The 15,148-nt window shown below is 46.7% G+C and overlaps 1 long non-coding RNA gene across 1 annotated transcript in view; it reads right to left on the bottom strand.

Moving 5' to 3' along the window:
• The window catches only part of LOC134363406 (uncharacterized), a 72,414-nt gene extending 57,539 nt beyond the window's left edge, over window positions 1-14,875 (bottom strand). The window contains exons 1-4 of the long non-coding RNA XR_010021706.1: window positions 14,635-14,875; window positions 13,372-13,649; window positions 1,848-1,941; window positions 585-697 (exon numbers count right to left, since the gene is read on the bottom strand). This is a non-coding gene — a long non-coding RNA (uncharacterized LOC134363406). The remainder of the gene's footprint in view (window positions 1-584; window positions 698-1,847; window positions 1,942-13,371; window positions 13,650-14,634) is intronic.
• Between the last annotated feature and the right edge of the window lie 273 nt (window positions 14,876-15,148).

Here is a 15,148-nt window from a genome sequence, read left to right as displayed (position 1 = left end):
CTTGATTTTTACCAGTTTCAAGCTACAGATTATTTTTCTGTAGATCCAATTGATTCACTATATTACTTGCTGGGAAGGTGTTCTCAAATTTTGTAGAAAGAGAGACAGAGACAGAAGCACAGATGTGTATAGTGTTTTTTTTTGAAACCTGTAACAAGTCTTCCAGGGTTACCAAACAGAGGATGACCCAAAAGAATAAAGTTACCATGTTATTATTCCAAAAAGCACTGGTCAACTGTAATTATTTCAATGAGTTTCTAATGGCACTGTAACTGCATAAAACAAAGTTCCAAGGCTCTTATGCCCTGACCTTTCCACATGAAAGATGTTTCCCCTCCTGCTAATCCCTAACCTCAATGCTACACACAGATACTTCGGAAGAGATCTCAAGAGTTGAATGAGACCTTAGAAGTCCAACAAACCCAGTACTGCTGTGCTCTGCATGAAGTAAAATGGAAGAATCAATAACCATGACCTTATCCAAACACAACCCCCAGATAAATTCTTAGCTGAAACCTTTCCATAGCTGAGTGGGTTGTTTTTTTTTTTTAAGTGATGGAGGTGATTCTGGTAATAAAACGCACCAGTGGTAAAGATGAACTGGGTCCCAGAAGACAGGTTAGAATCCAGTCCTGCCCGTCAAAGCTACTTCAACAGCATTTTTCAACCACCACAGAACAGGTACTGGTATTCCCAGCTGTAAAACAGGAACAGGTTAGATTAGATGGCACTTACTGTGCTTCCAGATACCCTCCTAGCTTAATAAGGTTTCCATCAAATTCCATACTGAAATCTTGCAGGACAGTTTTAGAAGCAACACTTAGACCCCATGATTTCATTAAGATCCAGGTGCCTTTGTGACTTCCTGAAACACAGCTGACTGAGAAATACAGAGAGGCATATTCATTATTCTGCTTATAACATAGGCTGAAAAAGAATATAACTTTCTACTTAAAATTACTAAAGGCACATTACTAAATCCACTTTACAATGAAGCAACGTGAAAAGTAATACTATTGGAAATCACTGTATCTACCTCAGGCAACAAGTTAAGGAAAACTGCCAAGAACTGTTACTTCATGCATGTGCTCATGGTTAAAGAACACAAGAATTTTTCACTCTGCTTTAAAAAACAAAAACCATGAAAACCAATTAAATTTTAAAAAAACACTTGACAAACCTTGTTATTCTCTTAGTGATTAGTGGTTCCCAAATCTAGCAAATAAGGTGATATCCTCACTGACTTTTCTTAACTAATACAATGTAAAGACAGCAGCTGCCCATATCCATAACCGTTTCGTTACCTCAATAGGCTAACCTGGATAGTAAATATTTGCCTTAAATTCTTTATGGAGCAAGATATAAATAAAAACAAATACATTTAACCACACCATGTCAGTTCACAATCGTGACACAGCATACAACTCACTGGGTTTTGTGGACATTATTAATACTCTGGATCTTTTCCCCCTTCTCCTCACACCGCCTCCCTCCCATCTACATAACTTTCCCTCATAAACTCATAAAGCTAAAAAGCCTTTCCCTTTCCAACATGCAGCTGTTGAGGACTGAGAAATTCTCGGTGCTTTTAGCACCAGACAATACGAGTTCGCCACCATTAATTCTCCCACAGCAATTTTCCTGCGGCTCTCTTTTAATTCACTCTGCTGAATAAAAACTTATGTCAACAATACTTTCCCCCAACCCAAAGCCTCCACCATGCTTTGAATAAAACAACATCATAACACATACCTTGAAAGCGATTTCCCACAGAATCAGAAAGCAACCAGCTCCTGATCAGTAACATGAATCTGGTCAGTAACATGAAGACATGAAAACGCACTTACTGTTGGGAGGTGCCCTGCAGATGCTCTCCCGCCTTGTAAGCATTTCACACTCACATATGCAGAAGACGCAGACAGTGTAGCATATTCATTAAAACTGAAAAACAAAAGCAATGCCATTATTTGATTGAGACTTTCCAATTAATAGAAAGAAAGCCAAGTGCCACACTAGCCTGGTCAATCATCCCCTCCTTTTCATTTCAGCAGAAATAGCCACTAGTAATTAAGGCTCTGAGGGCTGGCTGTCTATCCTTCTGGACAGGGACCACAACAGGGCCTGTGCTTTAAAGGCTCCTTCAAAGCCCACAGACACAGCCCCAAGCAGCAGGAGCGAACTTGCTCAGCTGGAAGATCCATTCACATCAAGATAGTTTAACTTTTAAAGCCACAAAAACGAGATGTAATTTCCTAAATCCAGAGCAACCACCCAAATCCCTGAGTGTGCTGGAAATTTCTGTAAAGAATGTTGCTTGAAATACATAGACTATCTCCTAGACTGGAGCTTGCAAATGTTTTCGTTGGGTTAAGCAAAACTCAGAGAATGCTTCTGGACAAAAATGTCTGAAAGGATAATTCACAGAAATGCTATAAGTGGCTCACACACTTGTGGAAATCCATATCACTCTTTCATAAATCAGAGCTAGACGGGACCTTAGAATAGCACTGACTTGATTCTCAGACTCCAGGACCTCAACAAGAAAGATCAACCCTATTGTGCTAAGTCATCCAGGGAATGCATTTCCATAGCCTTCTTCAAGCAGCACAGTGAGAATGTTTATATCCAAAATGCCAAAGGCACATTTCAAAAACTTCTTTTTTGAACAAAGATTTTCTTTGAAAAAGCATGTTACGAGGGAAGAAAGGAAGGGCAGGAGTGGGCACGGTGAGCTGCGGAAAGTGAATTATCCATTATTATCAGAGACAAATTTAGGAAGTCATTTAAACTTAGCAAGAAAGTCAAATCATGGCTTTGCCACTGCCTAGATCTAAACTATTTCAGATAAACTGCACAAACAACTCTACGCGCCTCAAATGCATCATCTAAAAAATGGAGATAAAAACTTAATGCCTGCCTCCATGGCATTATGAAAGATTAAATGAGAGTGTGGTTGTTACAAGCATGTTCTGAACTCCTGGAGTGCATCAAACATGCAATAAATGCCGGCTATTGTTATTCTCATTTGCTCTGTAATAAGCACAGAACTGGCATTGTCCTGCAGTCTGCTTCTGATCAGGGAACGCCATGACTCTAAGGCTGCCAGTACTGCCTGCAGGCAGAGCCTGGCACCAGCAGAAACACGAACAGGTATCCTGAGACTGACACGGTTCCACCACTGGATATGGGACAGTGGTCAGCAGTGAGAACGATGACGAATGTGGACAAGGCTGTAAACTCTCTGTGCAGTTTTATGGAACGAACTCAAATTCCAACTCAGCACCTTCAAGCTACGTGACCACAGACAGGTGACTTAACCTTGCTAAGCCTCCACTTTTCTCCTCAGCTAAGTGGGAATCGGGTATTTTCTGAATTGAATCCTTGCATGTGAAAGCACTAACAAAGTGCCTGCTCAGTGCACCACCTACATCACCCTCTTTCCTTCCCTCCTCTTTCACCCTGGAATTTCCTAACGCTCAGTGATTTCCGGCATAAGGCGTGAGAGTGTCGACTGTGATCATCAGAAAATGGGCTGGATGTTATAGGAATAAGGACATGAGAAAATGCAGGTTGATATGAGAGTTGCATTGTCCTGAGCCAAGAATGAACCAATATGCAATTGGACTAATGAGATAATAGCACCTTTCAGATAAGAACACAGATTGCTGAGAAACTAACCATTCACTAAGAGAAAAGCTGGTGCGCTGTGAACACAAACTGAGACATTTAAAATTGCGTGGCCAAGCGTGATTTCTATGCTGTCTTATTTTCACTGGCTTTTAAGAAATCTTCCATTCACAGACCAGGTTTTCAATTCTGTGGGGTTATCCTCAGGCATAAAACTTTCCACTTCTATATAAAATTAGTTTTAACCCACTTTACAACCCTGGAAGAAAGAGAAAGTTCAGCAAAAAAGATACAAAAACAAACAGGGAGCTGAAACACCATAAACTTTGGAAAGCACTGCTCTCCAGCATCCTCAAAGAACGTTCGCATGGCTCACCCTGTGTACACTGAGGTCACACATCCTATGAGAACAAGAATGCTCAGAACTAAAATATAACAAGCATTGGTAATAAAACAGTAGAACGACAGATGACACCTCCCCCTTCTGATGAACACTGTGCAGCCTCCTCTGTGACCAAACTAAAGCAAAATACAGAATAAAAGAAAAGCAACCCAAGTGTGTAACTAAAAATGACATGCTCGGCCCCGACCAGTTACGGCTCAAACATTGACGGTGTCACAGGTGCACAGAACTCGAGTGTATTAAAAGCAGTTTAAAGGGACCTTTCTCAATCGGTGCAAACGTGTTCCACCTCCCTCCCCCTCCCCCTCCCCTCTCCTTCATCCTCTCACTACTCCCCAGGTTTCACCCCAATTCCTCCTCACCCATTTTAGGGAATCTAGGTAAAAAAAGAACACTTAAAAATTTATCCAAACATTAACAGGTACTGGAAAAAAGAGGTGACTTGCCTATTCCATTGGCCATTCCTCCCACGTTCTCCCAAGAAGCGGCATGCTTTGAGAAGTGCTCATCACAGCTGACACACAAGGACCAGGCCAGGAGGCTGGTGCTCAGAGGACAAGAGGCAGTAGATTTCTGGTGATGTACTGACCGCAGTCCACACTCAGACCTGACAAATGCAGGCGTCCTCCGGTTTGAGTGCTCCTGGTCTCGGGTGCTTCTGGTCTGGGGCACTCCTGGTCATGGGGTACTCCTGGTTTTGAGGGCGTGATTTTCCTGCTTATAGGAGTTTTCCTGCATGTGTTCCTAGCAGAGTGTCCATTCGTGCTTTGCTTTCTATGCAGGATTGGTTCCAGGACCCCCTTCACCACCCAGCTGCTTCCTTCTCTTTTTTTCATTTTCAGCTCAAGCCTCGACTTCCCCGGCCTTAGTTAGATCTCCTTCCAGCATGTACTCCTCAAGTTGTTGTCAGTTCTTCATCTGTCTCCCCCACTGCAAGGTTCCCCTACAGGATGTTGCCAGAACAGAAGGCACTGCACATGTCCATGGCCCCTTCTCTCATTCTCTCTCTCTCTCTCTCATCTTTTTCAAATAGAATGGAAACTCGACCCTACTCAGTGTGTTAAAGAATTCCAGTATTTAAACATACTTATAATCTTACATGACATGATGCGTACATCATGATGTCCTCTTCTCTCAATCCAGAAGAAAGGGACAGGGTCTGGTCAGCCGCTACTACTGCATTTGCCAACTCTCTATGCACTCAAGACCCCACCAGATATCCAGTAGGGACGGTGGCAGTTCCTCAAGCTGACTCTAGCTAGAAAAACCAAGCCAACTCTGAAGAATGGGCCTGAAAGAACATACCTAATTACTTGCTTAATAGAAGACATGAAGAAAGGTGCACTCAGGACAGTAAATTACGGCAAAATCCAAGAAGAACATAAAAGTCAGATGAAAAGCTGGCTCTTTATATGAGCCGACTCATGGAGGCACTCCTTAAATACACCAACCTAGATCCAACCTCTGAAGCAGGTCAATTGTACCTACATCCACATTTTATCTCACCAGATATCAAGAAAAAACTACAAAAACTAGAAGACAGCGCTCAACCCCCTCAAAATGACCTAATTAAGACAGCCTTTAAGGTCTTTCATAATAGAGGTAAGAAACAAAGGCTACCAATGGTAAAAGGGGATCAGGCTCGATTCCAAATGAGGGCCCCCACCTTCCAGCACAGTCAGAATATTAAAGCGTCAACAGTACAATACCGATCTCCTGCAGGGCTGTGCTACACATGTGACAAGGAAGGACACTGGGTCACACCCTGCCCAGATCCCAAGGCTCCGCAGAGACCCTGTATGGCTTGTGAGAGAACGCACCATCACAAGTCGGACTGCCTCCATGTCTCTGGGCCTGGGGCCGTCAGGCCAACACCCAAATCTGAGCCAGAAGTGCACCTCCCAGAACTTCTGGGACATGCCACCAAAGACTGATGCTGCCTGGGCTCAGAGGCCCCCACTGTGACCATCAACAACACGGCCCATGGTAAAGATGGAGGTGGCAGGTAAGCTGATGTCTTTTTTCTCGATACAAGGGCCACTTTCTTGGTTCTTCCTGAACATGCACGACCTTTGTTCCCTTCCTCGATCTCTATTATGGAGGTAAATGGCCAAATTAACAAACCTACGATAAATAAGCCCACCATTAGCCTCTGTCGTACAAGACACAGCTTTCGCTCATTCTTTCCTGGCCATACCTACATGCCCCACTGCTATAACAGTGCAAGACCTACTCAATAAGCTAGACACAACCTTAACCCTACACCCACCAAAGACATTAACACATAATCTCCTTTTCCTCACAGAGGGAGAATCTCAAAATTCTGTCCGACCTACTACCCCTTTTCCAGATGTAATCAACCCTCAGGTGTGGGACACTGAACATCCTTTGGTGGCTGCCCATCTCTCTCCTACAAATGAAACCTTAAAGGATCCACTTTCTTTCCTCAATACCCAGAGCTCACACAAGGGTTAAAGGATTTAAAACCCATGATAAATAAATTACTACAGGCTCGCCGTTTAAGGGCCACCAGCTCTCCACGTAATTCCCCTATCCTTCCAGGTAAAAAGACAGATGGGTCCTATCCTCTGGCTCAGGACCACAGGGCTATTAGTGAAGCGGTTCTTCCCCTGTCCCCCAGCATCTCTAATCCTTACATCCTTCTTTCCTCCGTGCCCCCTAAGACCTCACATTACCAGGTGTTAGACCTTAAAGACGCCTTCCTCACCATTCCTCATGACTCATCGTCCCAAGACGACTTTGCTTTTACATGGACTGGCCCAGATTCGTGGGTCTCACAACAACTCACCTGGACAGTCCTACCCCAGGGATTTAGAGACAGGCCTCACCTGTCCGGCCAAGCTTTAATGAAAGACTTGCAGGACCTGTCCGCCACCCCTAGCACCTTACTGCCATATGTTGATGATTTACTTCAATGTACCCCCTCAAAACAACTTTCCAAACCTCATACTATCCTCCTTCTAAACTTTTTAGGACAAAATGTTACCGAGTCTCACTTAAAAAAACACAACTATCCAAAACAGAGGTTACCTATTTGGGTCTTTTACTCACCCCCAGTCACAGGGTTCTCCCAGTAGACAGAAAACACCTCATACAAGAAATTCCCCTTCCCAAACTAAGGCTGAACTTCTCTCCTTCCTTGGGCTAGTAGGATATTTTAGGCTTTGGGTACCAAACGTTGGTCTCATTTCTCGACCTTTGTATCAGGCCACTGAGGGGAACCTCCATGAACCCTTAGGTCCTAATCCCCCTGGATCTACTCCCTTCACACTCTGAAAACAAGCTCTCACCTCTTCTCTGGCATTGGCGCTCCCCAACCCAAACGAAGTCTTCCTTGTCTATGGAGACAGCACACAGGGATTTGCACTGGGAATATGGAAAATCTTTTCTGTTGGGTAACTTCCCTTACGAACCTCACCCCATGGGAGACTTTTTACCTGCTCAAAACCACACCTGATCACTTTTGCACGAGTATGTTAACACCCACCTACCAAAACCCTACTCCACTCCCTTTCCCCCTCTCAACATTGAGCCAGGGGACTGGGTTGTCCTAAAAGACTTAAACCCAAAACCTCTTCAACCTAAGAGGGCAGGCCCCCAGCACGCACTTCTCACCACCCCAACCATGGCAATATTATCAGGCATAAGTATGTGGGTTCATTTTTCCAGGTTACAAAGGTAGCAGACTTCAATTGAAAACTCTCAGAACATCCTGAGAAATATCATTCCCAGCTTCTCGCACTCACCTCTGTCCGGCTAACAAGGATACCTGAGGAATCCACAAGAGGAGTCAGTATCCAGAAACACAGAAGCCTAACTGCTCCGGCCAACCCACACCCAGCTGATGAGTGAGCTGCCCTGGCTGGTGTCTCTGTCAGCGGCAGGCAGTTTCTACGACCTCCTTCTACTCTCTCCTTCGAAACACACCTGAGCCCTAAGCCTGTGAGAACACATTTCTATCCTTCCTTTGGGGCTACTACCTACAAGGAGACTTCAGGGACTTCTTGTCCCCTCAAATAACCAAGTGGACAGAAGTGGAAAATTAATCGTCCTCACCATGTTCTTTTTCAGTCAGAAAAAGGCGACAAACCTAAAAACTCTGCCAACGGAATGGTCTAAGGGCTCATGGCTATTACCCATTTTGCTCCCTATCTTAATTCCCCTTGTCATAAGTTCCCTTCCGCTATCCATGGCACCTATACTTCTACAACAATTCTCCTGGTTCCTCTGCACGACCATCCAGTGACTCATGAGTGGGTAACTGAAATTGTGATGATGAGAGATGCCCGTTACCATCTCCTCCAGCCTCAAGGACCTCAGTGACAAGGAAACCCCTCAGGTCATTAGCCCCTCATCACCCCTTTGTCAGCAGGAAGTCATTACAGAAGACAGAACTTCATCCATATACCCCGTCTGGGGGTCTCCCTAATAACAATCGACTCACATCCTTTCTTTTTCACCAAACACACAAGGGAGGACTATTAGGTCTGGGGAGGACTACTTCACATGGTGCTACTCACAGATACTCAGAATGGTGCTGCCTGCCCTACAGGACTTCCCTGTAAAGTAGAAAGACAACAAAATTCCTAACAGCAACAGATCTCCACGCCACTGGTCCCCTGTGAAACCCTACTTTACACACTAAGTGAACCAATAATCGCAAACCTAAACATCACCGAATTGACACAAGGCCTCAACAACTACCAGTGGACTTTTCGTTTAACTCCTCATCAACAGAAGCTATGGCCAATCACAGCAACACAGCTCAGAACAAGAAGAACCATGAGCCCAACCCCTGGGGGAGAGGTCGGGCTAGGTTCTGTACCTATGTCCCTAACGTACCACCTGTGCCAATAAACTCCTTCTAGCCTGATTCCTCGTCTTGGTATCAATGCTTTGTGAACCTTTCAGAGCCAGTTTCAGGGGCTTTACGCTTCTGCCCAAGAGGGGACCCAACTCCGGACTGGGCGTGGGCTCCAGGGTTGCCAGGTAGTCTCTGAGTTGGGGCAGAGGCATAGGATGTCTGTGCTGGTGGGGTGGTAGTGTCCTTGGCTGACGCCCAGAGCCTCTCTGAGGGCAGGGTGGTGGTGTCCTTGGCTGCACTAGGATCCCCGCTGGGAGCAGAGCTTTGGGAGGAGACGAGGGAAGCCACAGGGCCAGCAGGCGGAGGGGTGGTCACTGCAGCTGGCAGGAGGAAAGATTCGGAAGGCAGACTGGCCCTGCCATCACAGTGGGCTCCCTGACTTCCTAAGGCAGCATTGATACGCTGGAGTGCTGCCTTCTTCTCCCTGTCCAGGTCTTCAGCGGTGACTCGAAAACCTGGCTCGGGGCATGGTGGCAGCGTAAAAGATCCCCCTCGCCTACGCGGCAGCAGAGGAATCTTGCGTTTGCGGGGCCTGGAGCTCTGGACTGTGGGCGAAGAGATCTTAGAGGGGAGTTCCTGCCCTGTCGCTGCACCTGGGCTCTTCCTCTGGCAAATCTCAGTAGCTAAAATGGAAAGCTGAGGGCCCTCATTTCTCACTTTTGAGGCCTGACCCTTCCTACTCTGCGGCAGTTGGATACTTGAAGTCGAGCTGTAGGAGCTTGTGATGGCATTTCGTAGGGGGCAGGAGCTCAAACAACAGGTGTGAGGCATCTTATATGTGGGCTGCCAGCACCCCACCTGGAGGTTCCTCTGCAGAGGCCCATGCCTCGGCACCAAGGAAGAAAAGGCTGCATTGACCCTAAAGGGCCTAAATGCTGACTGTGCAGTGCCAGCACCTTCAGGGCCCCGTCTCTCACCGTCCTGCTTCTCTGTGACTTTGGGGTCTTTCTCTTGCTCAGCCTTTTCTCTGAGGCTCTCTCCAAGGGCCCTCATCACACTCCTCGCTGTGCAGGAGTCTTGTGCACAGCTGGGTGTTGACCTGAAGAACATCTTGCGATTGTGAGCAGACAGTACCTGCATCCCCTGGTGGAGATGTCTGCAGATGGAAGTAAGGACCCCCAGCAGGGAACACAGTATCTGCAGGGCCACAGGACATCTCCTGGCAGATGCTCTGTCACAGCGCCTGTGCGACGCTCCTGGGTACCTGTGGCATGGCCCACTGTTCATCCGAGGGCATGGGCTGTCGGGTGGACCCGGCCAGTTGTGGGAATTCTGCCGGCGGTGTGAGTGGGCTGCGGGTGTGTGAGCCCTTCTGGCAGGACATTGCCCCCCCAGGGCAGGGGGCATGGGTGCGGGGCGAAGCCTGCCCACGTAGCTACCCATGTGGAAACTTCCAGCTGTGGAAGTTTCTCTCTTTGAGTAAGTAAGAGAGCTGAGCACTGACAATGCTCCTCGAGCTGCCAACTCAACCAACTCAGTCAACTGGCAAAGCTCGGAACGTTTGGCCGGTTGCTGGGACGACCTATGCACATGCACAGAATGTGCACAGAATGCGCATGCACAGAATGTGCACGTGAGTGTGTGTGTAACAGATGTGTGAGGAACAAGCACACGTAGGGCATATGTCAGGAGCAGGCGCATGCAGAAGACTATGGAGGAGGAGGGGCGCGTGCCCATGACACAGGCGGAAGAGGCCCATCTGACCAGCCTTTCCCTCTGAGGTATTTAACCAAGAGAAATGAAAACTTAGGTCTTCACAAAATCCTGTATGTGAACGTGGTAGCTGCTTTATTTGTATCTTCCAGGTGTAGGACTACTAATGTTACCCAATTTTTTCTTAAGTGATTTTGTCACAGTTTTTAAGTTGTTTGGGGCGGGGCATAGTAGTATCAATATTCCATCATCATTTCACAGTCTGGGCTGGGTTCATATTTTCCCAATTGCAGTGACCAAGGCAGCCTTGAAGTTCACCTCAGCTTGACTGAAGGTCCCTGTGCTCCCTCTTAGAGCACTGACTTTAGATAACTTGTAAATGTGCATTATTTCTCAGCTCTTTGAGATGGAAACTTGAAAAAAGCCTCTTGGCAGTTTTAGAACCCAGGAATGTCTTTCTCAAAGACCTGGGACCCACCCTTTGAAATGGAACCATCCAGGAAGACAGGGCCCCCATGTCCCAGTCTCTGTGGGAGGGTTGGAGCCAAACTTCAGTGGGCACAGGTTAGCCAACACATATGGGTTGATCACAGATAACATTTGCCATCTCAGGAATAACGAAGTCAGTGTGCTGGACAGCTCCCACCGTCCACCTCCCCTGAAAGTCCTCCAGTCCTTTCCCAGCGCTCACTTCAGTGCTTCAAAACCCTCCCGCCTTTTGTTTCAATGGAGTTGCGCTCAGAGTGAGTTCGGGCTGGCTCCCCCATTGCAATAGCCTCGTCTAACGTCTTCCTTGTCTGATCAACATTCTCTGGTGCAACTTTGGCTCTGACAAACGTAAAATGCAGAAGCCATGCATCCATATAGATTCTTTTACCCCCTGCTCTCTTTATTAGAGTTGTCACATGTATTCCATCCGCATTAATTAGTCCCCACCTCTGAGACAGTGGTAAAATTTTGGCATTCAAAACTCAAGCGATGGTCAAGAATTTAAGAGGAGAATAGGCTCTCCCTTTGTCCGGGATAGTTTACTGTTTGGGTTGCAAAAATTTCCTTTCACATCATTACGGGATGTCTGTCTGTGTTGTCTGGAGGTGAGTTTGTGTGTTGAGCCTATGTGTGTCTTTGGTTTCCTTTGCCTTCCCTCCTTAAGGACGTCTCTGTTGCGTCTTGTGTGCTGGGCTGGTGGGTCTCTTCTTTCAGTGCTTTCACGATGTTCTTCCGATCCCTTCTGGCCTCCTAGTGTGAGCACTCACACATACCTGTGTCTTCACCTGTCACTACACCAATAGATATTCCCTAGATCATGGTTTTAAGGCATGTGCATACCACCTGTTCACTGGCCACTGCCTTCCACAATTCATGTGGTTGTTTCTTCTTCACGGGACCCCACTTGGCTTTCAGACAGCAGCACCTGTACCTCCTTTTCTGTCTCCCCTTTTCTGTCCCCCTCTTATCCCTTTCTCCCTATTAGGCCAGTCGTAAGTAATCAGTTTCTGTTGTTGAAGCCACGCAGTCGATAGTGTTTTGCAATCGCAGCCTGAGCCGACGAAGGCACTCACTTTGAGACCAGAAGAATATACAACTCTTGATCCCTGTCCCACGCCCAAAATGACAAAGAGCCTTCTCTCTTGTCTGAAATGAGTGGCTGCTACTTCATTATCAGTGACAGCTCGACCCTTGCTCTTGTCCACCGTCCCTGTAGATATTCAGCTAACCATTGATAGCATTTCCCTCACCTTTAAAAAGCATCCAAACTAGAGCTTCCTTAGACGGTCTCCTAAATGACACAACTAAAACCTAGTGCAATAACAGTTTGTTTGTAACACTCTCTTCCACACACGCCCCATGGTTCCTCCTGGTGCATACTCTCCTTTGATGGAATGACTAATGAACAGAACTTGTTCAAATGCAGGTGTGCTCCTGAAGGGAACCCCTGGATCCCTTGTCCCAACAGAATGAACTCCTCTTGGCAATGCCCATGCTCATGGCGGGCCTGGGCTCCTGAAGCCCCCAGGCTACCATCATCCCTGTTCTCTGCATATTTAAAACGTCCTCAAACTTTAAGTCCTCTCTGCCCAGCCAACATCTTCCACGTGGCCTTCAGCTGAGTCCATCCCCATTTGCTTTGCTCCTGCAGCTGGTTACTGGCAGCTTCATGTGCTCCTGACATCAACTGGCCTCTTGGGACCATCACTACACTGGAAGCTGCCACAGGGCAGGGACAGGACCTCACTCTTCCTGGCAGCCTAACTGCAGCCTGTGACCACTGAGGGTTCTCTCCAGAACCCCTGGAGGTGAACACCTCACCCCTCCTGGCTCCTCGTGGACAGAATGAGCCCAAGCGTGCATAAAGGAGCTGGCACAGCCGTGGGGCAGCGCACTGGGCCCTGGGCCCCCTGCAGGCTCCTGGCTCGGTGCTCTCTGCCCTTCCTGGACACACACTTGCCTTTCTCCAGTAACAAGCACAAGGAGAGAACAGCGATGGACGCTGACCAAGGGCACACACTAACTCTCTCACCCACCCCAGCCCACTAGGGGGCACAGCACATGCCCTGCCCAGATCCCAACCATCCTAGACTAGCCTGCCTACCTGTGACCCAGGCAGAGGGCGGCAGACTGGCTGGCTGATGCCTGAGCTGTATCCCAGATAGGCGCTGGGCTCTCTTATCTCAGTGAGAGGGTGAAGGGTCCCCCGGAGTCCAGTAGGGGCTGATGCTGAACAGAGACTGCAGGTACCCAGCGGGGACGGGAAGGCCAGGCTCGGGAGGGAGTGGTAGGGGCAGGGGGACGCTGCACTCACCGTTCTTCATGTAGCAGTAGGGGCACGGCGGGTAGCTCTTGCCCTGTGAGCCAGAGGACCACAGGACCAGCTCGAAGCCATCGAGTGGGCACCGGAGCTCCTTGGAGAACTTGATGGTGCCGTTCTGGGGGAGGGTGTACGTCTCATCGCAGTGGGAACAGTGCGAATGGCTTGGCTTGTTCTGCAGCAATGCCAGGGATAGGCAGGAGGGCTGCTGGGACCGCCGACTCTCAAAGGTGCTGATCTGAAGCAAAGTCAGCCAAAAGGCTGAGCAAAACCTAAGTCAGGTCGGGAGAGAAAATTTCAGGAAGAACTTGGCCTGTGTTTACGACAGCAAAACTCTAAACAGGTAAAGCAGGTCCTAGCATACAGGCTCGTGTCTACTGAGCTGCAAATAAATATTTCCAAAGATAAAAGAAAATGTAAAAGCATCCATTACTACGTATTTCTCACTGACCGTTTACAGGGTGTGATCATTACATAATAGGCTTGTTTGGGGAAGCTACAAAGACACCCACACCTAATGAGTAGCCTCTTTCAAAGTGACCCTCCAAAGGGTAACATGGGATCCAAACACTACCGTTCTTTCACCCATTCACAGAACTTCTTGAGAATGTCCTTCAGAATCAGCTAGTGAATGGTACCCTCACCGACCTTTAGTGAATAAACAATTTGCTTTCTAAATTCCTCGCTTTATATTCACACCTCTTTATTTGAAAAGCTGAACAAAAAATTACCTGATCGCACCGTTTATTCATGGAATTTTGTTTTGAATGACTCTGAGCTACTATTTCCAATTGAATCTATCATATAAAATATTCTTACTATTAAGACTATTGAAGTGAATATACATAAGCAATTCCGGAACGTGAACTCGAGAGCAGCTTGGGTGACGCCTTGCTGGAGGAAGTTCACAGCCTGCCATGTGGACAATGCTGAATGAGCATCAAACTCATAAAATTCATGGGGCCTGACCAAGATCATCCCCAACGGTTTATTGTTATATTTCACATGAGACCCAAGAAATAACTTTTAAGTGGTTTTAGCACCAGATCTTAGCACCAGATCATGTTAGAATAAATTCAGCTGATACACATTTTCATTTCTTCATAAGAAAAAGAAAGAACGATTATTTTTAATTGTTTTTAAAAGGATAAGAAAACCTAGACTTTTATACAACTGATTCAACTGAATATCTTAGCTTAGAACACATGAATGCAGTGAAATGTAATTACCAAGAGCTCTCAGCAATGAAATACTTACTCCATGGTGACTGAGAGGTGAAACATTTCAGCCGTTATGTAGGACAAATAACTGTACAGGACAACGAGTGGCTTGATCACTCAGATATCGTGTGTGAAGCGAGTCGTAAATGCCACTAAGAATCCCAGGAAGATGGCAATCAACACCCCACCGATTCCCACAAAAAAAACTTAGCAATTCCCACAAACATGTCGATGGTCTCAATGGTTTTCATCTGGCAAAAGGGCTTGACCAAGTTGCACAGGACCTGTGGGAGAAAGAAGACACACTGTCAAGCCTGTTCCAAATTCTCTAGCACCACTCTGGGCACAAAAAAAATCTACCCGACCTTTTAATATGTACATTTCTTCTGTGTGCCCAAGTGGATGAAAAGTGGCAACCATGGGGCACTTATTCGTTTCATATTTTAATATTGGAGCTTTAAAACAAAAAACCATTGATAAAAGTGTTTTGGCAGAGAAACTACTTCTAAAAGTAAGGAAGAGGAGATTTCAAAGTTATTCCATAACTTATA

Source organism: Cynocephalus volans, chromosome 14 (genome assembly GCF_027409185.1).
Source record: "Cynocephalus volans isolate mCynVol1 chromosome 14, mCynVol1.pri, whole genome shotgun sequence".
Taxonomy (NCBI): Eukaryota; Metazoa; Chordata; class Mammalia; order Dermoptera; family Cynocephalidae; genus Cynocephalus; species Cynocephalus volans.
This window is presented reverse-complemented; position numbering and strand designations above follow the sequence as displayed.